This window comes from Anas acuta, chromosome 13 (assembly GCF_963932015.1).
Source record: "Anas acuta chromosome 13, bAnaAcu1.1, whole genome shotgun sequence".
In the NCBI taxonomy this organism is placed as follows: Eukaryota; Metazoa; Chordata; class Aves; order Anseriformes; family Anatidae; genus Anas; species Anas acuta.
In genome coordinates, this window is record NC_088991.1 from 4560258 (window position 1) to 4584045 (window position 23788).

At 41.5% G+C, this 23788-nt stretch overlaps 1 long non-coding RNA gene across 4 annotated transcripts in view; it reads left to right on the forward strand.

Moving 5' to 3' along the window:
• LOC137863637 (uncharacterized) overlaps positions 1-19069 on the forward strand; it is a 103882-nt gene extending 84813 nt beyond the window's left edge. Inside the window, exons 5-7 of one of the 4 annotated variants that reach the window (XR_011101010.1) lie at positions 8948-9092; positions 14307-14386; positions 18494-19069. This is a non-coding gene — a long non-coding RNA (uncharacterized lncRNA). Of the gene's footprint in view, positions 1-8947; positions 9093-12664; positions 13824-14306; positions 14387-16951; positions 17634-18493 lie in introns of those variants that run through there. The other 3 variants (XR_011101011.1, XR_011101009.1, XR_011101012.1) reach the window with 3 other exon arrangements.
• The last annotated feature ends 4719 nt before the right edge of the window (positions 19070-23788 follow it).

Here is a 23788-nt window from a genome sequence, read left to right on the forward strand (position 1 = left end):
CAGTTCCAGCTGCCTAAATTGTAAATGTTTAAAATTTATCTAGATAAAACATAAAAACTCTGAATTATTACTGCTACTCATCACAGAGAGAAGCTGGAGCTGATAAGAACAGGTCCACTCATATATCTAATGTGGCCTTACCTAAAAGTGAACGGGTAGATAAAAAGAGTCAAAATCAAGTACTTTTTTTCAAGTCTGCCTTTGGAATAAAAAATGCTTAGAAGTAAAAAATAGTTGGAAGAAAAAGGGTATTATCTTCTAGACTTATAGCATGCTTTTGGATAACTTTCCATTCTGCTTAATTGCATTGTATAAGGCAGGAGCATTAATGGCCTTCTCATTGTTCCTTCCATTAGTTAAAGTTTCAGATTCTGGACACCAGCTTTTGGGTGTCTGTTCCAGATCATCTTTCTGGATCATTTCATTTGTGACCAAGTTTAACCCAGGTTTCTTTGGATGAAAAGATAGTGCTAGGTATCACAGGTTCAAAGCACGCACTTGATATTTGTTGTTCTCGATTATTTTTTTTAAATTTCTAATAAATTATATTAACAATTTTCTGGATTGACACAGGTAACCACTAGTGCCAGTGGCACTGTTAAGAGCCACCTGCATTGTTACATTAGTTGAATATTCTTCAGACTTTGTATAGGATCTGTGTTGCCCAGAAGTCCTGCAAGGAAGTTAGCTACCGTTAGCTATGTTCTACAGGTGAGAAAACCAAGAGAAGGGACTTCACAAAGCCACAGTCAGTAGACGCGGACATCCTGTTGTGGTCAGTCACTCCCCTTCAGTGATGTGAAGCTTGAAGGATTCCGCGGGTCTGTTTCCAGATAGGTCTTTGTTAGGGCACTGTCATTTGGAGCTAACCACGTAAATGTACAGATGGACAGTTGCTCCTAGGCAGAACACGAAGAGGATCTTTAAGATATTTCTGTGTTTATATGAGCTTCTTTCCTTCCTCCTACTCTTCAATATCCTTTTGAGAATTTGTAGCTCTAGGATTGCAGAAAGCAGGGTGCTGAAATGGCATCAAGAGATGGCATTGCAACTGAACATGACCTTGGCAATAAAAGCATACCCTACAAGTAATGATAGAGTGAAAACTCATCCAGCCTTGAGTAATTGCGTGTATTTGCAGCAAAAGCATGCACGTACACCGAGATCACACCTCTTAAAAGAATTCCAGCTAGTGGTATGTAACTTTCTTTCATTTAGAGTGCGTTTTCTTAATGTACAAGGGGTCACAACCACTTAGTTATGGATGTCCCTTCCTTTGAAGTGTTTAAGGCCACATTGGGTTGGACTTCGAGCAACCTGGCATAGTGGGAGGTGTCCCTGTCCATGGCAGGGGGATTGGAACTAGATGATTTTTTTTAAGTCCCTTCCTACCTAAACCATTCTGTGATTTCAACCCCTTGTACCTGTTCCTTATTGACTATTTCCATTACATTTCTTCATCATCATTCCCCAGCTTTGCTGGACTGGAACACATAAGACCAATCCATCTCGTCCTCTCCTCTTGCTGCTCAGTGATGCAAACATTCTTCTCATGGTTAGCACAGCTGTAGAAAAGAGGAACAAAGCCAGAAAGAGAAAGGAGAAGAAAAAAAAAAGGCAAATAGGAAATCAATAAGATGGCAAAAGCTGAAGAGTAAGGAAGAAAGACACAAATAAGCAAAATAAGATAGGTGGGGTTGAACGATCACAGAAAATAAGGGATGGGTGGAGAAGAAAATGATGGTGGTCCTAAAATATGTGCTCCATACAATATTTTCACAAAATAATTGAGTCACTGCAACCTAGGGGTGATGCTTCCATGCATGACACAAGAAACCACCCATGAGCTGAGCTGGAAAAGATGTGACCCAGGAAGAAGGTAACATTCTGGTGGCAAAGGAGAATGTTTTATTTGCAACTGGGGAGCCTTGCTGGCTCTTAGGAGTAAGGAAAAAACAGGCATGATTCATACGCATCTCCCCACCACCAAGTACTTGCCACCCAGGTCTGGTTGTTGATGAGTTTTAGGACAAAGCAGTTCAGATGTTGTCTACGTCAAAACTCTGGAGGAGCAGTTGAGATTTTCTGAAATCAGATGGAAAACAAGCATGTTTCGTGTTTTGGGCAAAATAACACACTCTTAATAATAATAATAAAATGCACCTAGCTTACATCCCCAGTGCTTAATATCCCGTAAAAAATTACAAAATGTTACTTAATGAGCTTAATGTTTACTTGCCTTATATGCTTTGGAGTTGTACTTTATAAAACAAGTTTAAAACATTCTAATATAATATTTAGTATTAAATAGCTCCCTGAGTTGCCAGCTCAGTGGAGTAGTAGGTCTTAGCACTATCTATCTTTTACCCTGGAGGACCCCAGTTGACTTAACAATATTTTGTGGAACAAAACAGTGGAATAAACAATATCTTCAGGGATCCAATCAACTGCCCCTTAAACCAGTGCTGTCCTTGGTCTTTACTCAAAATTTGTCATAAGCATAAAACTATGCCATGGTGGGCTAAGACTAGATAAAAATATACATATATATGTATGTATGTTTTTATCTAGGCATATATATATATATATATATATATATATATATATATATGTTTTGGAAACTACACGTGGAAAAAAGGAGTATGATTATGTTGGATGTATGGGGACGTCCCTTTGGCCATCCATGATGTGTGGGCTGTTTGACCCTCAGAAGAAACAATGCAAATGCTACTGCTTGTTAGGTGGGCTGTTGTGTTTTTCTTTTATAAGCATCCATAAAGCTTTAATTACTGGGGGAAAGGGCAGGCTTTGTTATGAGAAGCAATCACAGAGACTCACTTTTTCCAAAAGGTATGTTGTACTTACTTGCAGATTGTTACACTGTGTGGTGATGAATAACACTTGGAAGCAGATGTCAAAGGCATCAGTGTTGAGTGGAAATGTTACATTTTTTCCACTTGTGTCTAGTTTAGACTATATTAAAGAGAAGGGAAAATTTTAAAAGCTGAAAACATGTTGAAACACGTTATGGTTGTGACAGAATTGACGACAGCCAGGAAATTCCAACGTAGGGTCCTCACTCCATCTCTACTGGGCACTCAGACTAGAAGTCCAACATCCAAGCTCTTGAGTTAGTGTTGGTCACAGAAGTTGTATCCTTGTTATTTGTTATTACATGTATGCTTGTCTGATGCTGGCTGATTTCCTCTCTCTTCTTTTGATCCTTCATAAAAATTTATAAAGTCCATGTTCTGCATCATGTGCCCTCAGACCTACTCAAAGCTGTTAGGTAACAAGGAACTTTTTAAAAAAGTATTTTGAATAGTCTGCATCCCAGAAAGATCACAGAAGATTTATTCAACAGACAAGAATGAATACAAATATGAACTTATATCACTGTTTATAAAAGCATGTGATATTCATATAAACCTCACATTAAAATATTTTCTTTGCATGTGTTAGTAATAAAACCTTTTGTATTATTAGAATATGAATATTTAAATCAAGTTTTTTGTGTTTTTTTGTTTTGTTTTGTTTTGTTTTCATCTTGAAGCTAATGCCAGATTATATTTTGCTCAAATGTTAACAACAAAAACAACTCTGACTGAGCTCCCTTGGATCCTCCTGTCTGAGATGCCCGAATGGTACAGAAGTGTGCTGCGCAGACGCAGTGAGGCACAACCCTGGCTACATATTAATACATAAAATATAACCATGCTAACCTTGATGCTTATGTTTTGTGTACCCTGCTTCTCTGTAGTGGCCAGATTGTGCATTTCTCCCATGTGTTAGTCTAGAGAAGGTGCTATGTCCCAGTGACCTATAGATCATAAAGACTGTAGTCAAAAGTAGGCTACTGTGCTCGTGCAGAATGACCACGGACCACAGAAATTAATTCTTCGAATTGAACTAGAAGATTCCCAATCTTACAGTTCCACTGATTAAACATAGTGTGTCTTCAGTTATTCCAACAGTTGGTTACCAGAGTGTCTGAATTCGCTGCTTAACTCCTGGTCCCTATTTGTGGACTTTCTACCCAGTGGAGTTGCAAGTGTCCTTGTCTCAGACTGAAATGCTTCTGCTCTTCGAGCTCTTCATTTAGGTATTTACAAAGTTAGCTCTGAATCCTCCACTTAGGAGCTACACTGGTTTAACTTCCTAAACACCTGTCCCCAGAGCATCTTTAATAGTCCTGAACCAAAGTCAGAAAGCATAAGTCAGAACGTGTAGGTGCCAACCGTGTGGTGGTGCTGGAGGCACCTGCACAGGTGTCATAAAATAGGTTGATGTCACCACATTTTCTATATTGGATGTGTTCTGGTTTTAGCCATTCCACTGCATTTCAGAGTTCTCGTTGCACTGTTTATCCACTGAGCCCTGCACAGGATTTGGAGCCACGATGTAGCAGATGAAAGCCCCTGAAGCATGGCTGTAGACAAAATATATTACATTACCTTTGGCTGTAGTTTGGCTGAAGTTGATATTGTTGGCCAGGCTACCAAGTGATCCAGATCGCTCTTTATCAGTGACCAAGCTCTTTCCATTTTCTGCTCTCATAATGTTTTTTACATCAATCCTTGGTGAATATTGTTTTTGTTTCTTCCTAGTCACCAATACGATATTTTAACACGGTGCCAAGATCTCTTTGTGGTTATCAGCAAGAAAGTGTATTCCTGACCATCTGTTTATTTGCAAAGAGTTGTCATTTAGCTAATTTTAATCCTAATATGTGTGGTGTTGACTTTGTATCTCTCTGGTTTCACAGTAAACATATATTTTTTAAGTTTGGCCAGAGTCATCTTCTGTAAGCCCATGTTGATTTGGATTAAGTATAAATGTTCTTTAATTGAGTTGAACAGGTTGAAGCCCTGTGCTTGTTACTATCGCTATACTTCCTTGTCTGGGAAGTGAAGCTGACCAGGCTGTATTTGGCCAGGCTGTCCAACTTATCCTTTTTAGAGAACTGGCATACCATCAGCTTTCTTTTAGTCCTCTGGAAATTCTGCTGTCTTTTAAGAATTCCAAGTATTCCAAGACTTATGATGTCGTGCGATCTCGAATCCAAACTCTCTACCACATTTCCCTTCACAAAAATAACTATGAACTTTCTAAATTCAATTTATTTCTTTAAAGCATTTCCAATGGTATAATGTTTTGTAAAAGTCTTTTATTGCAAAACCTAAATTTGAAGCTGAAAAGCTACTTTAAAAACATGTTTTTAAAAGATCCTCATTGTTCTACGCAAGCCGTTGCAGTCTGCGGTGCAGTTAATTGTTAGACTATTGTGCTATAAAGCACTGCGTGAAGCATGTAAAATTCAAAGTGGGTGCATGTAGATAACTAATTTTAAGGCAAGTTGTTTCCTGAGTACACCACGGCTTGAATCTTACTGGATTTTCTATTGGAAGTAAAATCTTTATTTAGCTAAACACAAAGAACTACCGAGTAGTCAGTGAAGGAAAGTGATGAAAAATGTGCTGTGGAAGAGGTTAATTTTTGAAATACAGAGAATTTTAACATCCATGGGGTGTTTGACAGCAAGCCAAAAGTTATCAACTCCAAACTGCTGGGAGAAAAGGGAAGATCATAAAGGGCGAGGGTTAGAAAAGCCCTGGGGTCTGCTGGAGTTATTTGCTAGACCCAAAGCAAGGTTGTGGCCATTCTGAGATTTGGAGGTTAAGCGGAAGAGATTACATCTATTATGGAAAGAACACGGTCAGCGAGTTGAGGACATCCAAGTACTGTATTCTTGTGGACCAAGTTGTAGGAAAGCATGGTCGGTGGTTTTCAAGGCATGTGCAAAAGCATCTCATTTGGATCTGATCTTGTTCTCTTGTCCTCTTGATGTGAATGGAAAGTATTTTAGGGCTTGAGTACCTGTCAGGCCATGGACTGCTGTTTGTCCAAGCGTGCTGATGGATCTATATGCATTTTGGCAACATGAACTGGTTTTAATGTTGGACTATCTAATGTGATTTGACAGGAAAGCTTAGGGACCACCCTTGCAGAGCATGCATCATCTCCAGATTGCACTTTGGAAGGCAGAGTTGAAAGTAAAATTGAAGAACAGTATCTACCAGCAGAAATGTTGTCTTGTGCTTGATAGCACCGTTTGTTCCACGCCCCCCACCAAAAAAAAAAAAAGGATTTAAAAAGGATTTTAGAGATATAACAAAGGCCAGATGCTTGTTCCTAGTAACATTGGTTCATGCTCTAAGATTTTAGTCATTTTTCCAAAGTTTGATACCTTCAGTGGTGTTTTTTTTCTAAAATGTCAATATAAATTTTCACACATTAAACTAATGGTGTTTAAAAATGAAACCACCTCAGCAGAGCATATATATATATATATATATGGCTTATACATTTAAAGCTATTTTAAAAACACTAACCTATTAAATACAGAAGAGTTTCATAGCATTAGTATCACTTTCTCTGTTTTACAGCCAAGGGAAGCTGATGAATAAAATAAGCCCATGGCAGAACTGACGTGAAAGCTGTGGAGAGGAGAACATCAGGGTACCTTCAAGTACCCAGTTCTTCCCCTCATGTGGCTTCTATTATTTCTAACACTTAACTTTTTTTAATCAGTGGTTTTAATTTTTATTTTTTTTTCCTGTAAACTTCTGTTTAGCAAATGTGCTTTCTGGCATCAATCCTTTCTGCATGCAACCAAAAGCTCACAAGATTATGGCCAAGTTATAAACCCCTATGAAAACAGGCAAAACAACCACCAACAACCAAAACTATAGCCAGGCTCTGTCTTCCATGCCTCCCCCCCCCCCCATAATTTTTTTGTTAGGGAACACAGGGACAGAATGAACAAGCCCCTGGTGTCATTATCTATAGATGGTTTCCAAGATGACTTTACTCCTTTCTAGAGCAAGAAGTCTTCCCATGTAGTTCTATAAGTATTTGCAATCCCCCAGGATAATACTCTGCACTATTACAGTGATGCATTTTTCCAGGAACCAAGTGCAAATTCAGTCAGTCAATCAATAAACAAATCTCTTTTTTGTTTTTATCTTTGGTTCTTGTAAACGCTACGGTCAAAATGCTGCCTCTATTGGAAACTTCTTTTACGAGTGCTGTAAGAGTTTGGGAAATCTGTCAAACATTGTGAGCAGCTGCTGAGCAGAGCCCTCCGATCCGTGTGTGCTTTGGCATCGGCGGGATGCACAGGAGCAAAGAGTGAGTGGAGGAACTGGGCTTTGAAGTCTGCTTGGTGATGTTATATTATTCTTGGCTCTTTGTGCTTTGGAAAATACACTGCATCAAGTTCTCATCATTGCTGTAGTGCACAGTTTTTCTTGAGGCTGTGGAAGGGTGGTTTTAGCATTACGTTCAGCTATGAAACACCTCAGACGTTTCACTGCTGAGATTGTTATTTTATTAAATTCTTGTTAGTTTTTTCCTTTATATGATTGGACTGGCTCCCCAGTTTGTTTCTGGGGGTGTTTCGTGCTTTCACCACAAAACTTATGCGTACCCTCATCTGTATTTGCGATAGTTTCATAATGACTAAGTCACAGCTGAATTTCCTGCTTTGTAGTTGGATTCACCTGCACCCCACGCCCCGAAACCACAGTAATTTCCCCATGTTCCATCTTCCACCCCCAGCTGCAAGAGCTCTTTACAACCTTTAACGCTCTTGAGCTCAAAAACCCCAAACCACAATTTTGGGATACTTAAGAATTGGAACATGGAATGTTTTTGTGGATGTATCCGATCCTGATCCTGTCCACCTTTCGGAAGGCAGGAGCTTATGGGTTTTGCATGAGGAAGATGCTCTGCTACCAGTACTGTTTCTGCATTCATGTAGGTAATAGCAACCTGTGCTTTTGGAACAGGTGCATCTTAAATGTACTGCCACCCTGCAGCTGGCTAAGTGACCTTGGTGACAGCCACTGGGCAAGGTGTTAGCTCTACTGGACACCAGTGTTTTTCCTTCTGTTAAGATTAAATGAAGAGCAGGGAAGATTTGTTAACTAGGGGCAGGGGTGGGAGAGAGGGGAGAAAAGTTTACAGGATAAAAGCTTTTTCAACACTGACTTGAAAACCCATATGGCTGCTCAAGAGATTCTTACTCCCTCCAGCTGCATCCAGAAGATTCATCCTTCTCTGGTACAAATAGTATAGTTTGCACTCTTAACTAGAAAAGCATGTTGATCCCAAAGTGCCAAATTCTGCTTGCCAAATATTGCTACAGATCTAGAGCTTTTTTCTTCTTCTGTTTTAAATTTTTTGTTTGCTACTCCCTGGCTTGGTAATGTTTTCCTACATGCAGACTTGCATTCAGATATGTAAAAATGCAAGTCTTTTGTCTTTTGTTGTTGTTATTTCAGTGAATGCCTTACAGCTAAATTCCTCTACACTGTAAACCGCAGCACAAAATTAGTAAGTCCATTACCTTAGCTTATGACCTGACTGAGTGGAGCAACGTATTGTCTTCAGAGCCTTCTTTATGCCTCCATGCCTGAAAACAAATAATCTTATGCCTCAAATCCCAAACTAAGCTCTAGATAAACATGTTATTACCCAGAACTCAGCTTTGGTAGTGCTTTAAGACAAGTAAAATTAATAAGGGATGAAGGAATTCTTGTGGACTTGTAAATCTGTAGTAACTCTTCGATGTCAGCATAAAGCACAGCTTAATTCTAAACTTGTAGCAAAATCACAAAAAAAAATTTGGAAAGATTTAAACTTTGTAAAAGGCTTTACAGTCTGACTGTTTAAGCATTTGAAGTGTTCCTGCAAATGAGCCATATCCAATATGAGCAAAGGGTGTTGAAGCAGGCTTTAACAGATTACTTTTTCTTTCTCTCATTTTGCCTTTTTTTTTTTTTTTTTGTCACACATTAAAATGATCAGAATTGGTTTTCTTCCTTGAATACTGAAAATTTAATAAGTGCTGTTACAGATAATGTCCTCTATGATTGTAAAACAGGTCACCAGCTCCGTGTTGGCATTAATTGTCGTCAGAGGGAGGTTCAGCACCTGCTGGTTTGAGCTGTGACTCCAGCTGAAGGAGCCTGGGTTGGGCAGTTACCGTCCCACTGCTGCCTCGCCAGGGTTTACAGAGCTTTGCTCAGGTGAGTTTAAATAGTCCTTACTGGTGGACAAGGAGAAAAAGAAGGAAAACAGGAAAAACAGCATGAATGAAGACCTCAGAGCAATTACAAGTTTCTCTTTGACTTTCTACTGAAATTGCTTCTTCAGTTCATTGAAGTCCAGTTGATTATTTCCTTTTCCAGAAGAGGTAGGGGCAGAAGTAGAGGGGTTCCTAGGCCTCCAGGAAGAAAGAAGTTAAGGGAAAACATGAAAAGCTTTTTGGGAGATGCTGAAGGCATCAGATCCCAAAGGCAGCAGGGCCTGGTGGGGAGGTGAAACAGTCCTTGTGTTACCTCTGTCTGGGGCAGTCTCTGACCACCTGCAAGAACAGGTAGCTGTTAAATGTAGCTTTGCCGCTGGCATTGATTTTTAAATAAAGCAACTAAACTAACTTTCATGTCCTTCTAGCACTGCAGTGTCACTGCGGTGCTCTGCAGCTGCTGGTAGCTGGTGGTGACACACTGTTTATTACAGCGAGGTTACATTGAGTACATTTTACAGGCACGTTGCCTATCTTTTTAGAGGAAAGAGTCAAAATAGCTACTGGATGCCAGGCACTGGAAGATATGAATGAATTTCTGTGTGCCCCTACATCCAGCAGGAGTAAAACAAAGGAAATGTCCTTCTGATAAATACCCTTACATGTTCCATTTGCAACAACGCTTGCAAAGTCAACTGTAGAAAGGGGAGGAACTGCTAGTGGGAAGAATGCAGGTTGATACCAGGTTGCTTTTATTCGGCCAAAGCCAGCAAACAAGCATCAAACAGCTCCTTTGAACTGGCTAGCAAGCTGCAAAAGTTCTTCCATCATTGCTCTTTTAACTCCATTCATATCAGTGGTACTTTCTTCTTGCAAGAGTGGGATGTTGTCAGAGCTCAGCATTTCTTTCAGACTGCTACACATGCTTAATGTTATACTACTTATTGAAAATGCAGTGAGGGTAATGTAGCTCCACGGGAGAGCTGCAGAATGCTTTCTCAGGTACCTGGACCTGGGCTATGTGGAGCTGACACTAATTCCAGGTACTACGTGTGCTGTCTTCACTCATACGTTACTGAATTCAATCCCTCTTTCTTCAGTCATCATTGAGCACTGGGCTCTCAGTCACTGAGATTCTACAGAAAGGAAAAAGAGAAATGAAGTTAGAAACTCTTACAGAAGTCAAATTATCACCATGTTCTTAAAATGGTTTCATTAACCTTTCAGTTCGTTATTTGAAAGACAAGCAGTGTGATATGAGGAGTTTCAATAAATGGCAGATATAAAGTGGAAAAGCAGAAAAGAGTACATGTTCCTACTTCACCTTCTACTCGTTCATTTGAGAATTTGCTTCTGTCACTATCTGTTTCTCCTCCTGACAGAGAAGTGGCCATACCAGCATGCAGCTGATGCTGAACTATGAGCAGAGGGCACATCTGAGTGTCTTAGACGACAGAAAATAGATGAACCAGTGCTCACAGTGGGAACACAGGTTTGCAAGCGTGCCACCAGCATCAACAGAACTGCTTTGTGTGCCACAGCATCTGGCCTTTCACCAGCATGTGCAAATGTTTCGCTGGTTCCCAACGAGAGGTTACGGCCAGACTTCCTCAGCGGGCTCAGAATGCCAAGCAGCCACCGGTCAGTTCCTCTGGGATTCATCCCAGCACCCTCATCACGTTATCCTGGTTGTCTCTGGAGCAGAGACTCATGCAGATAGCCCGCTTCTTTTAAGCTTGGTATGTGTTAGAGACGGCCTCATCCTGCACTGCATCCCATCCGGCAGTGGCCCTGTGCTTTCTCAGGTCCTCTTGCAGACTGGAGCATAACACTCCTGGAAAACCTTGCATCTCGTTAAAGTCTGCGTTTATTTCTGAAGGGCCTTTTCTGCTACTGAATGAATGCCCCTCGCTGCACGGAAACTCAGCAGATGGGGTTTGCTGCTTCAGGCAGTGAGACCGTGTAATTGAGCGTGCAGTAGCACCTCTCTCTGAGCATGTGTGCCAGGCAGCCAAAGCTCCAGAAACTCGATGCTCCACGTGAAGGACACGATGTTCACCTGGACCTCGCTGCCAAGCCTTGAACCGTGATTTTCAAGGCCAGGGCAGCCCATAAACTAGCACATTAGGCTGAGTCACTATTCTGGCAGGATAGGTCTAATTTCTCTTTCTGTAAACTTATCTCCAGAGTACTTTATCATCCTGCAGCTATTCTAACACAACAGCCTTTGAATGACTGGATGTTGCAGAAGCAATGATTTACATCAGGTAGGGGAAACAACTCTGTGGTAGGTCTTTCAAAGAAACGAAGCAAAAACAAATTAGATATTTTATTTTTGTGTTTTGTCTTAATACTCAACTCCCCTTTGGATCATTAAGATCTTTCAGTTTTCTTCACCAATTTGTCTTATCCTTCCCAAGAGCTTTGGGTCAGTTCATGTAGCTTTTAATAAAGGCTCTGTCTCTTACATAAACACACACGTACTGACACAACTCAGAAATCACCACTGGTAAACAAGAATGTTAATTGCTGGGTAATTATACTCTACAAGGCAGAGGGGTGGGAAGCATTGAAAAGAAGCTGCAGGCTTTTCAAGACAACAATTTGTAGTTGGATTAAGCTGGAACAGACCCAGGCCCCAGAAGTGAAAAGACAGCGCTTCTAAGCCTAAAGCAACACTTCTTTGCCAGTTAGCTTTAAGTATGCACTGCCCAGTCATAGTTCCAGCCTCTCTGGAAACATTTAACACTTTAATATGAAGGGGACAGAAGCTTAACCCTCGCATTCTGTGGACCTGAATTTTATTTAATGTATATGTACAGGCCTAGAAGGGTTTTTAAAACCTTGTAACTTAACTATAACAAAATCTATTTTTTCTGTAGCATCTCACAAGCATCATTGTTAAAACCGCCGCTTTTAACAGTTAAAACAATTAAGCTGAAGTTCTTTGATTTCCCTGGAAGGGCATCCAGTCCCTATCCATCAAAGTCTTGGGCTGCAGCAGTTTTGCCAGAGGTTTTGTTCCACAGAATGATGGATGGGTGAATGCTGGTAAAACTGTTTAACGTAGGTTTTTCTAGCTATTTCTTGGTAAAAGTGCATATTGGCTGCAGTGCTCATCTTGAAAGATGTCAGAGGAGGGCCTTATTCCGACAGGTATGTTGTCATTTTGGACTAGCAAGTGCTTTGCAGAACTTCTCTTTCCCACAGTGTTTGTACTTCCAGATCCATAGGGGATTGCTAAGGGTCAAAGTTTCAAAGAAATTAATCCCTGTTCTGGACTGTCCAAGTGTCGATGTGAAATGGCACAGACCATTTTGCAGTGCATGCTTCGTGCAGTTGGCCGGTTATCCCCTTTCTTCTTTTCTGGCTAGGAATGCAAATAGTATATGCAAATCTGAGGTTTCACAGGATTAAAAAAAAAAAAAAAAAAAAAAAGTTGTCCTCACAAAACCTGGGCAAACTTTGGAAGGGAATGTCAAATAATTGGCTCTGTTGGCATAACTCAGAACTGTTAGATAAATATACACAGCAAAAGTGTGTTTCGAATCAAAGATGTTTCTCTCTCTCCAGCTACAGTGCCCTGTGTAGGACTCCCTGCAGCAGCTGATGCCATCGTGGGCTCTGAAAGGAAAATACTCTGTCCCTGGTTAGTCCTTGCAAGACCCAAGGGAATTGGTGCCTCAAGGTAGCATCCTGTGATCTCCACTCAAACAGCCTGCTTAGTGCCAGGCTTCCCCATCCCCTCTTATCCCTGCTGGGGCTCAGGGCTCAGCCCTGCAGCCAGGTGTGTCGCAGGGAGGGAGCTGACCAAGGGCACACACAGGGTGGGCAGAGGAAGACGGTATACCCTCAGCTCCTAGTTGTAAACTATTAGTGATTCCATTAGAAAGATGCAGGATAAGGCTTGGCAGAGAAGGATCCGCCTGTCTGAAGCTTTGCGTATTTATCTGAGTCTGTGGGACTGTCTGCCAGGCTTTGCACACACACTTAATTTTAAGCATGTGAGTAACCAGTGGGATTGCTTAATTTTAAGCATTCCCCAAATTATGTTACTCTGTTTGTTATCTTTTTTCCATATACCCCAAAATATTCTTAGATCTATGAGGATTACTTGGGGTTTTGTTACATACTCACTTTCCAAGAAAACGAATGCAACAAATTAAATAACTTCAGGCTTAACGTATTCTGGTTTGTTTTACAGTTGTCTCAATTAAATCTGCTCAAGTTTTCCTTTAAAAATGGCAAGCTGATTAATCTTAGCTGCTTTCCCAGTTCTAGCAGCCTCTTCCAGGGTTAAAAGAAAAAGCAACAATTGCCAGATCTTTTAATTTCTGGGCCTCACTGGATGTAATGCCTGTTAACCCCTAAGGACTGCTGAAACATTTGTGCTGTGTAGGCCCTTAGCCAAGCTTAGCATGCCACAGATGAAGTAATGCCATACCTGTCCATCTGTTTGGCCTATTGCTTTACAATATTTGGAATAAAAATTTAATTTCATATAATTTTCTGTGACATTGTTTAGAAATAGACCATTTGTATGTGTCAGAATGAAATGCAAATCACCCCTTTAGCAAACGAAAGTGTGATTTCTGACTGATATTTTGTAAGGCCTGATTGTTATGATTGCTACCCAGTTGTATATCCTCGCCTTCCTCCAGAAGAAAATGTAATGGAAAACGTAACCCTAACAATTACATACAGATGGCACCATCCGCATGATTTCAGCTCTGTGTGATGGCTTATGTTTCTCTAGTACAACTGGTGTAAATTAAATTGTAGTCATCTTCTGCACATGTATTATATTGTATCTTCACCAGCACTAAGAGCAAGAACTGCACATCTGCTGGGTGAGAGGACGTGTCGGCAATATTCTGTTTATTTGGCTATTGCACATTGCTAGTGCCAGTGAGAACCCGGGGATCTAGCTGAATTTGTTGGAAACCATATTACACTTCTCAGATCACCCCATGCACAATTTATTGTCTTCTCACTGTGACAGAGCGGGCTGTGGTATAAGTTTTTCTTCATCTTCTTGCATGCTGTAAGCAGCAGCCATTTCCAGCTGGAGTTTCGGGATCTGTTAGGGGATCTGGATGTTCAGGGGGAGAAGGAGTGGGTCTGAAAGAGGAGGAGGTGAGGAGGGGAGACGAGAGTATGTGCACTTTACCCACACTTGAAAATCAGTACTCTTTTTTTTCTTTCTCTTTCACAGACTCAAATAGGCTTCTGCAAAGAAAACAGAAAAGGCCTCATAATTCATTCAGGCCATCATCCTTCAGAGCTGCAATTAATGTAAGTTGATAAACAGTACCCTTGTGCTTCAGTTCTTAACCACTGTCAGCAAACATGGGCACCCACAAAACCCTCGGGCTGGGCGATGCAGATGTGAGCTCTGCCCAGCCTCGGGGCTGGCTGCAGCCCAGGCAGCATGGCTGCCTGCCCACAGAGCCACACAGGCCTGGGGAGCTCTCCTCTGCCTGCACCTGTCTGTGCAAACCTACCCTGAAATTGATGTTGCTCCCTGGGCTGGAATTGTCTTTCTGTTTTATATTTCGTGCTGCACCGGCTGTAGGAGAGTGCAGTGCGGCGCCGGGGTGCCTTAACTGCAGTTGGGATGCAGCTGATAGCTGTAATATGTGCTGCACTTGCCAGATGCAGTGCTGCTGTCGTTGCCCCTGTTTAAATCTGGCATAATTCTGCAACTTTAGTGGACTTAGTCTTGATTTAAGCTGAGGTAAGTGAGAACATCTTTTAGAGGCAATATAAAATGATTTAGGGGCTTGTCAGAAGAGTCAAAACATTAGCAATAGGCCCTTACCTGCTTTATTCATTGGCATTCCCAGGGCTCTTGCTGCAGTGATTCAGCTAATTAAAATTCCTTTTACCTACATTTTCCTTTACAGCTTCAGGTGGCTATAAGAACTTTCATTTCATGTCCCAAACCATTATAATGTGTAAAACAGATGCTGTGTTCCACTCTGCGGTGGCAGCATTTCAACAGTAGATCAAATGATCCTCCTGCATAATATCTATTACTGGCTTGTGCCACTAAGATTGGAGAGAGATTTTTAATCAAATGTCTAAAAAGAATGTGAATTTTTCAGTTGTGAAGTCTCTGTGAAGTACAAAGCACTGCTTTTATTTTATCTTACCTTCTTTCCATTCCCTGTGTGTGCCGTGCGTGTGTTTGTGTGTATATATGAACAGATTAAATTAGGAGTTCTTTCTGAATATCTAGCCAGTTGATTCATGCATGAAATACAGACAATACCAAACATGTGAGTCGTTAGTTACTGTGAGATTACGGGCCCAATCTTATTCCCAGGGAAGTCAGTTTAAAGCAGGGTCTACGTCCTTAATGTTTTCTACAGAGAAGCCTGAGACAGTAACCTTAGGAGAATGAAATGTGAAACCCCCATGGCAATTTAAGTAGGGCCACAGTTGAAAAGCAATGAGAACAGGTTCCCTTTGTACTTCTCTGAGCTGCACTTGGCATCCCTTGGGGCAAATTGGGAGAGTTTCAGCCTTCAATGTCTACACAATCCCTCATTTTTCAGGAGCAAAGAGGCTTGTTACAGAAGAATGCTTTCTGTTCCTTGTAAGCCTAGAGTGGAAGGAGATCACTGATTAAAGCAGAGGCTTTTGATTAAATGATGAGGCTACTTTCAGTGATTAAACCAAAAAAAAAAAAAAAAAAAAGTATTTTGGGGCCCGCTTTCTGCTGAAGCTAAAATAGCCATCTATTGAAGCACACAGGAGAAAGCAAGCTGCCCAGTGGTCATTTGGAGGTTGGGAAGGTGCAGAGCAAGGAAGGGGAAATAGCAATTTTGGGATTATGCTAGTATTCATCTGTAATTGGATCACTGTTTATTTTTGTTTCTTGAGATGCTGTCACAGGCATGTATTGTATTTATCTTGGTAACTCAAGACACACAATGCTCTGTCACTCATCGCAGATAAAAGGCTTCAGTGTCCTCAGATAATTATGGAAATTTTATTAGCTACAATGAGACAATCATAAAAGGTATCAGGGCTTTGATTTCATCTTTTGGACGTGAGCCTATTTTTTAGTCCCTATTTTCCATTTATTTGGACAATTTTTAAAGCACTGTTTAATCTTTTAAGTCAGTCAAACTACCCATTGCTTTGAAGCTTTTACCTGTGTTCCCAAGGCAAGCATTTGTAATGATAATACATGGCATTACAACACACCCACTGCAGTGAAATGATTCAGTGGCAGGCCAGGACCAAAATTTCGTATTCCTTCATCTATGTCAGTCCACGCAGTCACAGCCAGTCTGTTTATCCGGGGCTCTGGTTTATGTGCAACTCTGCTTTGCTTTGCATCTGTGTTCCCAGGTCTGTGCAGCTCCTATAAAAATGTGGAAAAGGCTGGTCTGTTCGAATCTGTTTCTATGTATTTCACAGAGTTGCTATGCTTGCATTTTTTAGTGTTTACATGCTGCAGTCATGTAAAAAGCACAAGGTTATGTGGAAAAGGGCAGGGCTTGCTTCAAATTATCATTGAAAGAAATAAAAAAAAAAATGCAGAGAAATGTCAGGAGATCTTGATGAACATGTTTCTGCGGGAACTGGAAAAGAGACCAAGCCACAAAATTAGGAACTAGATCCAGATTCCATATCCTTCAGCCTCACCCCTAAGGGAATGAAAAATTCAAAACTGAAATACCACAAGTTTGGATTAAGTTTTTATTTGAACCTCTCTCTCCATAGTCTGGTTACACTGACAGTCTCTTAATAAATGTTAGTGTGAGCTATGCCCATACCTGATTGTTATACCTGAGCACACGCAATCATATGATGCATAAGTGCAATTTCTTCCTAATTTTTTTCCAGGATTTTAATGCAATGGTGGAAGCTGGCAGTTCTGCTAAATATTACTGAGCTGCCTACAAATATTGCACGATGTTTCCTGCTTTTAAATGAAGTCTGAAAAAATCAGAGAACTTGTTTCCACTCTGGCCCTTATACTGAGAAAACGTAAATTACTGGCTGAAAGAGATGGGTAAACATGTCAACCTTTGCACTTAAGGGTTTTTTAGTTTGAAACGTGAATTTGATTCCAAACCAAGCCAACCACAAGATAATACCAGAAACTGCATTTAACTAAATAATTGAACCCTTTATCCGTGCTATTGGGATTTCTGTAGTGATTAATATTCATGTCAGAAACTTGTGATATGTCTTTTTATTTCTAAGTATCACTATGATGATATCTGAAAGCAAGTTGTAACGCACCTTTCTGGGGTAACACAGTATCTCCCCTTCTTTCCTGTGCATCAGTACTGAAGATAAAATACTTCTTGTAAATGTAAGAGACACTTTAATATGGTTACAATAATTGAATTAAATAGATATTCAGTGGCAATATATTCTGCCTGCCTTGAACTGGCGAGAAGCACATGCACCGTACAATAAGATGTGTTTATGCCAGAAGCATTTGTTTATGATACAGCGCCAGTTACCTGTTGTGTTTTAAGCAGTGTGATTAAAACAGAGTGATATAAACTTTCTTGCCCTTCAGTGTTCTTGCAAGTAAAATTTTACTCCCTCTGAGTGCTTAGAATTTTTGCTAGGTCACCTTTTAACTGTGACTTTCAAGAGCTATAGTCATTTAATTTATTATATAAAACTGTGCTAATTATTTTCACATTCAGAACATCTCTTCCCAGTTTTCCTCTTCTGGCAGAACTCCCCTGATACAATCAAGCTGGTACATCGATTTAACTATATGATGATGACGGGAAGGCGGAGCTGCATTTATTGTTGTAAAGGCAGCCAAGATGTAAAGGCTGAGATAAAAGGAGTCATGCAGAAGGATACATTTACATCAGCCTGAATCTGGCATTCTGCCTTCTAGGGTTTTCTCACTCCTTTTGCATATTGGTACCTGCTTGTCTCTCTATTATCTTTAAGTCAGAAGTGTCGTGTCACTGTTCTGCTGTCAGCTCAGCTGTGATGAACGATTGCTTTCTTTCTGTAAAGAGAAAGTAACTGCCAAACAGGCTCATTACATATTTCAGACAAATAAATAAGATAGAGAACATTTTTTATCAGAACTAGGTGGTGGTTGCTGCACAAGTTCAGTTGCTTCAACCATACCTAGTCTCAAGCATTGTAAGTGGCTTTCAGTGACTACCAGTTATTTCTACCTAAAATATGAATCCTAGTTCCTTACCTTAACAGAGGTCAATTAGTTTATTGATTTGGCCTAGAAATATTTTAGCCTTTGAGGAAAAAGTCTGACAATATTTTTGCTCTGTTCAAACTCTTCATTGAATTTAAAGGGACTGCATCATCTAGCAGATAAGTGATATTTAGGTAAGGTTGACCTGTTCTATGTAACGCTACCTTCTCTTCATTTGTCTGCCTCAAAAGCAGGAATACAGAACTGTCAGTGCATCGGACCAGGAGTAATTGGATTGTGAAGCATCTGAAGTTCCTCACTATCTTCAGCCTCTTTCTCTGGTTTGCCTGTGTTTCGACAGGACTCCCACTAATATATAGAAACTCTGCCATCATAATGAAAAACAATCAGGATTTTAAATGACTTTTTTTTTTTTTTTAGTGATGTAGCTTGTGGTGTTGTGTTCAGTTGGAGTTGGCAGAAGTACTCAGCAGACGTAGACATGTCATTGGACTGCTGTGTTTAGAGGTTCCCTCAGACAGAACATGAGGGATGGAGGCTGTAGGCTCTGTGCAGCAAGATCCCACTTGGGTTTGGCCGGGTGAAGCACCAAAGCACCCAATTAAGCTCATGAGAACCATATAAACGATAAGGGTCTTGTGATGCCAGAAATGGCTGTTTGGGAAAGGCTGGCTCCTGCCTGCTGAGGCAGCATCCAACCATTGACCTGCATGTCACCCACCAGAAACTTCCCCTCCTTTGCAGACCGTCAGCTCTGCCACGAGTCCTTCTGGTGGCACCAGTCCCTGCCTTCTCCCTCGAGCCAGGGCTGGTGCAAGAAGGAACGGGTACGGCGTGTGGGGAGCTGGGCTTCGGCTTGGCAGCGGCAGGCAGGAGGCGGTGAGGTGCGGTAAGCCGGGTGTGGGCAGGATGGGGCGGCCAGAGGGAAAACACGCCGGAGAGGGTCAGGGAAGACAGGATTGCTCCCCGTAGCAGCAGCCAAGAGAGAAGAGCAAGGTCCGGTTGGTGGGGCACAGGAAGGGAAACGGCTGAAGGTGTTCGGAGAGTTAAATCATCACAGCTGCCTTTTTCCATCCGCTTTTGTTTTGCCTCTTCTGAATTCCGACACCTACACAATACTCTGTCTTTTAAAAACAATGTTGGAGTTCCCGACATTGAACTCTGCAAACAAGTGTGTTCTCAATTAAGTGAAGAACTTCTCCTGCCCCCCCTCGCTTGATACGAGTGCTTGGCTCAGATGTGCTGGCCTCTAGAGGAATCACACGAGCACATTTTTCAGAAGGTTTCCCCCTCCCAAAATCCTATCGAATGGCTGTTTCTTATAAACCAATGGAGGCAATTTCATGGCTTTTCCCTTTCATGGCCACCCACCTCCTCTTCCCAGCTAGCTTTGATACAAAAAGACAAATCCTTTCCCATTCACATCAAAAGCAGGAGGGTCGCTCTGTGTCACCTACCCTGGGATTTTGACTCAAGCTATTCGGAAAAAAAAAAGCTGGAAAGAGCAGCTTGGTTTTAACTCAACCGCAGTGTGTGTCACCGAGAGTTTTCAGGGTCACTGACAGATCAGTTTCATAGACCAAACAGATAAATAGGCACAAGTTATTCTTTATTATTATTGTTTATAATTTGTTCATGCCATAAGTGTGCTGAGTGTACTACAGAGGATACGAGCCCTTCCCCAGGGAACATACGGTCTAAGTTAGCCATATGTTTTGTATATTTTCAATGTGTATTCAAGCACCTCCAGCACTGGGTAGGCACTTTTAAAAACAAATTTAAAGTAATAACAATAACATGCTGAGTGATAACAACAGGCATGGGGGTGAGAGGAGGACGAGGGTTACAAAAATAAAGATCATGTGAATTGTTTTCTTTATGTCACACACGAGGCTTGGGATTTCTCTGTTTTTCTTTGAATGCTTTTGTCATTCCTTTCTCTTTGGCAACAGAAGATGACAGACTTCAGAGGCTGAGGAATTGCTGCTGGAGAAATGAGGCAGAGGAAAGGGGCTGATCCCCCCCCTTAGTACCTGAGAACCTCTGGGGCTGTTAGGGAGAAGCGTTGCTGCCCGCTAGGGGACTGACTATTAGTCCCTTAGTGGGAAGGGGAAAGAAGAAATTCTGTCCCAGCTGACCAAAATCTCTACCACCACCTCTGGTGTGTGAGGTTGTCCCTAGTACAAGGCATAACGCTGATTTTCTTAGGCTAAATCCTGAAAGACCTTTCTTAATTCTTATTTCAGCTGTCTCTAATGGCAGTGGGCGTTTGTGAATTCAAGAGCAAAAAGTGAGTGAGGTTCCCAGGACTCAGCCCTTAGAGAATGAGATTTGTGGTTACAGTTTAGTTCTTGTTCTGATGTTAGCTCTCATGCACCCAGAGCCTTTCAGTGCAACTGGTCAGTGGGCTCCTCAGTGCTTGGAGCAATCACTGCCAGCAGCAGGTATTTCTGTAACACTTCAGGCCCAAAAAACTGCTTGAGCTTCCTGTTCTGAATAGGCTGGTTTCTATTAGATCTGTGCCTGAGCATCCTTTCTGGTGCATCATATTGGAACCTCCCAGTTGTTACTGTTTGCTCATTAATTTGTTGGAAACTTGCTGAAGGGAAACCACAGTAGCGTTGCTGTCACACTCAGGACTTCAGGTGTTGTCTCGAGTATTACACGGCAAACAGGTTTCTAAAATTCAGCAGTGGACCTAATTTTAGTCTGTAGCAAAGAAGTTGACTTCTGAGAGTTGTTTCAGATTCAAGGCAGTGCTTCTGATATCCCAGTTTACAGTGTCTGAAAGCTCCCTGTTCTAGGGAGAATCCAAGGATCTGTAGGCTCTGCCACCCCGTGTTTGTTGTACATGGGGTCAAGAGGCTCTGAAGAGCTGCCTGCAAATTGGGGATAGTCTGGGGAGCACGAATCTGCTGCACACCACCCTCTTTGTCCCCAGAGAGGCAGAGGGGAAAGCCTCAGATAAGCACATATTTGTGCTTACATTGCCACTTGCCCCAGTTGCTGGCACAGCTCTGGGTTATTGTACTGCCTGTTGGGGTTCGGGAGAACCTGGAGGTAGTTGGACTTGCAGTAGGAATCTCTGGCCCTTGTCTCGAGAAGCGAGCTGTAAACCTATTATTCCTAAATCCAGAGAAAGGAACAGTTTGGCTAAACTTATGAATATGGCCTCCTCGGCATTGTCAATGCCTCTTACAGCAGCCCTACAGCAAGGCTTTCATTAGCACCAGCACCTTTTCGCCTGTGTTTCATGTCCTGCAAATCCCTTCTACTAAATCCCTTCTACTCCACCGTTGTTCTACCGCCGCGTTGCCCATGCCAAGCTATGTGCCCGCTGGGAGATGTGGTCTGTACATGCTTTTGTTGCCAGTTAAGCCCTCTTCTTTCCTGGTAAGCATTTGAGAAATGCTGTGGCCTGTAGAGATAGAACAGATTTTGCATTTTCTCCATTGTGTGAGTTTTAAGTTAGTTGTTAATAAAGCCAATTCCTTTATCAGATGCTGTTTGCGAAAATATGTTACACATGCTGGAACTAATTTTTCAGCAGTTATTTGCTTCATGTGGGGATTACAATAGGCTGGGTTTCATCCGATAACTTTTGCAGCTTATTAGATGTGAATTTACTAGCTGTGAACAGTTGAATAATACGGAGCTCACAGAAAAAACGAGCTCCACCATCCACAGTACACCGAGCTTTCTAAATTAGCCCTGGCCAAAGTTCGTATTTCACAATCCACTAAATAGCTTTCTTATGGATCATAAGATGAACATATACTGAGTGATGCAACCGAGTTTATAATATCTTCAGTATAAGGTGAACACTTTCTAACAGATCATGACATTATCAAAGTGCTATTTGAAATTAGCTCCATATGCTGTAGCAAGGCTGTAAGATTTCACCCAGAATTTCATTTTCAAATGTTTTTCATTCAAGTTCACTGAGGGTAAATTGGAAACACTTGGGTATATCCCACTTACGGATCTGTTAAGACCCACTTAATTTTAACACGTGGGTGTGTGGAGAGAGAGGCAGGAGAGGAAAAGTGTAGGATGGGGTGAGTGGGAATAACTCTATCTACTGATGTCTTCTGAAAAGCCGGACAGCGTGTATTTGCTAACACTTGCACGAGTGCTGCTGTGCAATCCACACTCTCTAGTTCCAGGGCTTTTTGAGAAAGGTGAGATCTTCTCGTGGAGAGGCTGGGAGCCAGCCTTTGGTCTCTGCCGGGTTGTGGCAGGGGGTTAAGCAAAGGAGTTCGCTCTGAGCTCCGCCACGGTTCAGGAGCCAGTTGGCAGAGGCCACCGGAGAAGAGCCAACGTAGAAATACGCTGGGTCTGTGCTGTTGCTGGCAGGGCTCCTGGCTGGGTTTAAGCCTGCCTTGCCAAGCAGAGGTCTGCTCAGGAGGGCTTGCAAGCCGTGTGGGGAACTGCTCACTTCGCCTTATTGGGCTCTGCAAGAATCATAGAATCATATAAGAGAAACGTGGTGCAGTTTTGGTGTTTGCTGGGCACTAAGTGCATCAGAAATTCTAACTGGCTTTAAATTATTTATTCTCTTTTAAAGATCCTTTATGAAGAGGATGTTGCATTGAGGAATTCACGTTTCTTCCCTCAGCAGCTTGAGCAGCTATGGGTTCAGGCTATAATATTTAATTATGGACAGAAGGACTAAGTATTATTAGCATGAAGTGTCTCAGTACCCTTCTAGTCCTATTAAATATACCCAGCTTCAGTGGTGCTGATAGTATTTTTGTAGGTTAACTAATTTCCCAAAAATTCTGGGTTTTCATCACATTATTTCCAGCCGATTTTCTGTCCTAGACAAGATATTCTCCTAAGGGGAAAATGTAGAAGAGAGCTATCGAAGGCATAATCTAGCTGTTTTAGGGAAGCACCAGGAAATGCTGTGCAACAGCTATTGCAGTTCCAACAGCACATCAACTGGCAGAAACAAGAATGTCAGGGGAGTTGATTGCATAGCTTATCCATGTCTAGAAGGATATGGTTTTCATTTCGAAAATGCTATTCATCTAAAATCTGAAATTCTCATACCCACAGCATGAGTGTTTCTGAGTTTCGCATCAGAGCCTGGAGTTAAACACACGTGTGCACCTTTACATCTGGTGCTTTTATGAATCATTTTGAGGAACTGTTACTAAGCAGCAGCAGCTATAGCGGGGCTCCATTTTATAAAGAGGAAGGGCTGTGTTACTCATTTTGTTTCCAAAAAATTCATTTGTTTTGCATTCCCAGAAGGTACTTTTATTCTCCCAGAAAGGTCAAGCAGAAACATTGATGTAAGTCCTGTTTATGGCAATCTTGTTAGATTTCCAGCAATTGCAATGGAACATATTTATAACAAGTATGTTTCCCTCTAGGGTGATACCATTAGTCAAAATATGCTTTCTCATATTTCCACTACATAAACACAAATACCTTTCAAGATTCAAACTTACTGGTCTTGAGGATTCCCACAGCCACATCTCATTAGTGGTTCAGAAGGCCGCGCTAGCCATGGTTTC